Source organism: Gymnodraco acuticeps, unplaced genomic scaffold (assembly GCF_902827175.1).
Source record: "Gymnodraco acuticeps unplaced genomic scaffold, fGymAcu1.1, whole genome shotgun sequence".
In the NCBI taxonomy this organism is placed as follows: domain Eukaryota; kingdom Metazoa; phylum Chordata; class Actinopteri; order Perciformes; family Bathydraconidae; genus Gymnodraco; species Gymnodraco acuticeps.
In genome coordinates this window covers 419,190-425,189 of record NW_022990177.1, presented here as the reverse complement: position 1 = coordinate 425,189, position 6,000 = coordinate 419,190, and positions in this window count along the sequence as shown.

The window sequence follows — 6,000 nt, the reverse complement described above, 5'->3', positions numbered from 1 at the left end:
CCATGGAAACGTATTCAAACTATTCAAGTATAACGGTTTTCAAGCATGCCTGACGTTTATGGAACATGGATGTCTCTTTGACTTTGTGGCAAACATACTAGCTAGTGTGAATATTCCTGAACCAAACCAGGTGGAATTTCACAAGCAGCAAGCTGGTAACGATGTTGCTGCCTAGAAACACAAGGTGAATAGCCAATTACAATGCTGCATTGCATTTGCAAAACATTAAATCGGTTAGCACTTTGTCACTCAATTGTGAGCGATGGGGTCGCATTATCACCCCGCCATGGCTGAACACACGTTCAACAGGTGCACTTGATGCAGGGACTGCCATAACTTTAACCGCCACCTTGAACAAAGAGGGGAGGGTGTGCCTGTTCATGGCCCAAACCTGAAGGCAGCTTTGTCCATCACAAATGTCCAAATAGTGGTTCAGCTGAATTTGGAGACTGGAACTTGAGTCTTTCTTCTGTTTTTTGCGGTATGCTGAGAACAGCCCAGGCTGGCTGTCTGGCTCTGCCATTGTCATTTGGTCCTGCTCATCGGTGGTCGGGGTGGTCTTGGTGGTCTTGGTCACCTCTTTGAGAATCCAGTCTGATAAACACAAGCAAAAAAAGGTAGTCACAAAATGGATTCAGGGGTTGAATACTGCATACCAACAATCATAACACATACGTGGGTTATCATAAGAAACTATGTCCTGGCAATCTGTCAATTTATTTTATAACTCATCTCATCTATGGTGTGATATTAAGTTAGATTACCACGAAAAATATAACATACTTTTTATCATCATAGACACAGCCTCCTTGATGTTTTCAGTGACATCATGGGTCAACCACATGGTGCCAAATGAGGGATCCAGCAGAGCAGCTTTTAGGAATATAGGGTCAGAGAAGGGTAAGGTTGCACCATCACTCTCTTCATCTGCCATCCTCACATTGACAAAGATCCCTCTGAATCTTCTTTGGAGTGATCCTTGCAGCCCACGGATCAAGCCACCCAAGTAGCGCACTTTCTCTTTTTGATTTTCCAGGTGGTGATTAAGAGAAAGGATAGAGGGTACCACAGCACTTATGGTCACACTTTTTTCTCCTTGTGTGAGGTCTGTGGCTTCCCCAAAAGGCTGAAGAACATCCACTAGTTCCCCAATCTGATTCCACTCTCTAGCTGTGAATACTGTCTCTTTGTGTCCCCCATCTTCAAGAACTGTAGACAGTCTCAGGTGGTCACAGTTGAGCACTGATTTCAGTTGCCTCATTGTAGAATTCCAGCGTGTGGTAACAGAGGCAGGGATTCCACGCTGCCCAAACTCCTTCTCAAATGTCTCCTTGAAGGTGGTGCTTGTATGGAGCAAAGAGCTCAACCTGGAAGCTTTGGCGAGAGCTGCATTGATTAATTGTGTCTCTTTAAGGCCATCTCCTATAACCAGTTGAAGAGTGTGTGCAAAACATTGAAGTCTTGTCTGGGTTTTTGCGCTCAAAGAATGTTCAACCCTCTCTTGCTCTTCCACTGTCAGGTCATTCCATATGTCAGAATCATCAAGGTCATCTTCTTCATCTCCCTGTCCTGGAAAACATGTAGTTAAAGCTTTTTTCATATTAGCAGCGTTGTCACGGATGATGTGGTCAACTTTTTTCTTGATCTGGTACTGTTCACATATTTGCTCAAACTCTTCACAAATTCTTTGCCCTGTATGGGAACCTTTGAAGCGGTTGCACACAAGCAACTGGGATCTCATCTGAAGATTGTCATTGTTAAGGTCGATCCCGTGTGCTGTGACTCCAAGAAAGCCTCTCATCCTACGGTCTGACCATATGTCTACAGTCACTGACACATTATCTGCCTTTTCTAATTCATTTACAGCTTAATTTGCCTATCTGCCACCAGACCGTCAAGCTTTGATGTAATTGTTCTTCGACTCACTGGAGAGTACCTGTTGTCCACTAGTGACAAAAAGTGATGAAAGCTTTGATGTCCAATGATGGACAATGGCATGTTGCAATTTATAATGAGGTCTGACAATATTGAGTTTGTTATGGCTTTCTGCTGGGGGTGGTTGCAGTTGTATAGCGGCACAGTCCTTGATTCGATGAATTGGGAGATCGGAGGCTGGCTAGGATCACCAGGCATTTTGGTTTGAATGTACTCTTCATATCTGTAGACAGTAAACAGAAGAGACAGAAAATGGATTTAACCCACACTATGATCTTCATTACATACGTTCATTTGAAATCTAATTTAGACCGATGACAATCATATTAGATTAATATTAACCCTAGAACTGCAGACAATATAGTTAGGGCTCAAAAAGTCTGTTCAAAAAGGCAGAATTCCAGGTAAGAAAATCATATATGGCATTTGCCATTACACATATTTAATTTAAATTTCTGTTAACACTAGAACCGCCAACAGCGTCAGCACCTACAGAGATATCATTTTCAAATCCTTTAATTTTGTCCTCTTCATCATTTCCTTAAAAACTAAGTAGGACGATTTAAAACTCACTTAATTGGGTTAATTTAGAAATTGCTTCAGTTTATCATCATAAGAGATCAAAAAGTTCAGATTCATTTTACAACAAATCAAGGAATGATGCACTTCTACAAACAAAAACAACATAATTAAAATATTTAAACAAACTACTAAAAGTAGTTGAACTACATTATTCAAAATGTTACAGTCACTTCTGATAAAACACAGGGGAAATAAACTCTCTCTCTCTCTCTCTCTCTCTCTCTCTCTCTCTCTCTCTCTCTCTCTCTCTCTCTCTCTCTCTCTCTCTCTCTCTCTCTCTCTCTCTCTCTCTCTCTCTCTCTCTCTCTCTCTCTCTCTCTCTCTCGACAGCCCGTCAGTATCACCCTATTAATCAGGGTTCTAATGTTAATTTACCGTTGGCGTTTTGTCTTCTCTATGCAATGCTTAATCGATTTGAAACCAAGTCTCAAGGCTAACGTGGCTTAAACTTAACGTTAGCTTCCTAGCTAAGCTAACACAACACATGCACGTACCTTTCTCTGTGGGTCTTTTATAGTGACGAATGAAGTTAGATGTGGTGGTGGTCGTGTCACTGCACTTTGTGCTGCAGACCCTGTATACCGCTGTCCTCTTCTTTTTGGCGTCATCTACAACATAATCTTTGAATCCAAACTTCACAATTTTCGGAGTAACGCTAGCCGCCGCCATGTTAACTGCCGTCTAGTGGGTTGCCATGTTTGCGCGCACGGGGCTATAATCACCCAATCACGTTTCGAAAAAAATAAACAAACGTAATATCTCATTACAAAAACAAACGCAAATATTTAATTAAAACAATTTCAAGTCATCTGTCTCGAGCTTAAGTCAAGTCTCAAGTCATGAATACCAAGTCAAAGTCAAGTCAAGTCTTTTATCAATGTTAGTCAAGCAAGTCTCAAGTCAAAAAATATGCGACTCGAGTCTGACTCGAGACAAGTCATGTGACTCGAGTCCCCACCTCTGCCACTCCCCCTCCACACCGCTCCACACTCGTTGCTTTGGAACAGCCCTCAATATGGCGGACCCTCGGTGTGAACGCGCAAACGGAGGGGTAGGGTGTAGGGGGCGGTTTGGGAATGGGCCGAAAAGAGAGTCTCGGTTCATTAAACCCGCCGTGTTATTATCCAAAGTTACTGTAAACTTCTGAATAACGTATTACTAGTCTGTCAAAGGGAGAATCTAGTCATTTTTTCGCGCAATGTTAGTAACTATAGTATGATTACTGATAGGGTTGCACGATGTATCGTGTCGTGACGATAATCGCGATATGCGCGTGCACGATATTCACAACGTGTGATTTAAAAACAAATTTTTTAAATTTTTTTATTTTTATGACTTGTGATATTAAGTAGGCACATTTACTTAACCTCCTTAGCCCGAAGGTCCCCCCAGTGGACCCCTCCCACAGTTTTTTTTCGAGACTATGTCTCAGGGCTTCTTAACATTTATGAAACTATTAATGTTTCATACCCTTTTAAAGGTAAGCAACTCCGCTAACTGACAATAAGAACAATTTTTAGCTAAAAAAAACACAAGAGTAATACCAAGCCTTTGAATTAGCATTGAGCGAAAACATGCTAACTAATGCTAACGCTTTTTTACACAGAACTCACGGTAGAAATGCCCTTATTACTATCTTAACTGCACAAACAAGATATACGATTTAAAGCTGAGACTCCACAGATTCCACACATGTAATGTCATCACTGTCCGACCTCGAATTCCTGGAGCTATCAGCCAGAAAAGAGAAAGTAAACAACATCCGGTTCCAAAAATATTACAATAATTACGTCTTACCTTTTTTGATTTGTGATCAAAAGTTGTGTTCAACGGAATAAAAACGCCGCTCAAGGTTAATCCAATGTCGTTGTGTCACGTAGACATTTTTACTGATAATCCATCATCATATTTATGGCAATATACTGGGTATTGTGGTGACACGTTATTGGACATAATTCACCTCTCGTATTGTGTTGCCACACGGACCCTTTAGTGGGAACACCGGTAGCGTTAGCTTCCATTCCTGCTAGCTCGTCAAGCAGAGCAGTTCATGCGATAACCTCTCTGTTATTAATGGCTAATAAAGATTGGAACTCTGTTCTTAATACACCGCCTCCGACTCCCTTTTCCTGGCACTACACTGGTGACCTTGACTTTTCCGAGAAAGTTTCCGGGAAATTAACGAGCATGGCTGAACGCGATGTGGAGGCGCACTTCGCCTGCCGACAGGTCCGTGACGGGGACCTGAAATACTACCATGTGGTAGCAGCGCTGGGCAGCTCTGCGTCGTCCAGGTTGGTGGGATTCATCGCAGCCCCCCCACATCATGGCAAATATGAGGCGATTAAGGCCCTTCTCCTTAAGACATTTAGCTTATCTGCTAAGGAGAGGGCCCGCCAGATACTTGACATTCAAGGCCTAGGAGACAGCAAGCCATCCCAGCTAATGGAGAAAATGCTAAATCTGCCAGGGGGGGAAGATCCCCGGATTTTATTCACGGAGATTTTCCTGCGTCACTTGCCTCCCCGGGTACAGACGGCGCTGGCCAACATGCCTGTCACGGAGCCCCGTGCTTTGGCTGAGGAAGCGGATCGTTTTTTCCTGGCTACACAACAGCCCGGTGCAGAGACGTTAGCCGCGACGCTCAGCGGCCCACCTGCAGTCAAGAAAGCGTGGCGGAGGCCGGACACGGCTGTGGCGAGCCGGTGTGGAGACGCCGGAGAGTGCGTTTACCACGCACATTTCGGGACAAGGGCGAAGAGATGCATCGCTCCGTGCAGCTACAAACCCCCGGGAAATGGAGGGGCCGGCGCTCAGTAGTGGCTCTGAGCGTCGGCGGCACGTGCAGGATCCTCTTCGTCAGCAACAGCGTTTCGGGGAGCCTGTTTCTGTGTGACACGGGCGCTCAACGGAGCGTAGTTCCAGCGTTGAGTGAAGACGTCGCCCGTGGGGGGCACGGACCGCGATTGACGACGGCTAACGGCGGTCCCATTCGCACGTACGGCGTGAGGCCTATGTGTTTGTGCATCGGAGGACAGCGTTTCAGCTGGGATTACGTGACAGCGGACATTTCTTTTCCCCTCCTCGGAGCGGATTTTTTTGTGTGCTCATGGACTCTTAGTGGACGTTAAGAATAGGCGTTTGGTTGATGCCTTAACGTTTTCTTCCCTCGTGTGCATACTTGGCAGGGCTGTCAGGCTCGCTGTCAGGGGCAGACACGTTTCTCAGACTGTTGGCCGAGTTTCCAGACCTGTCGCTACCCGCCTTCTCTGCGCTTACCACTAAGCATGGCGTGGAGCACCACGTCACTACCGATGGGCCTCCTGTCTACGCCAGGGCTCGGCGGTTGAACCCTTCTAAGCTGGCTGTAGCGAGGGCGGAGTTCGCAACCATGGAGCGCCTGGGCATTGTCCGCCGCTCCGACAGTCCTTGGGCTTCCCCCCTGCACGTCGTTCCCAAACCGAACGGCGGGTTCCGCCCGTG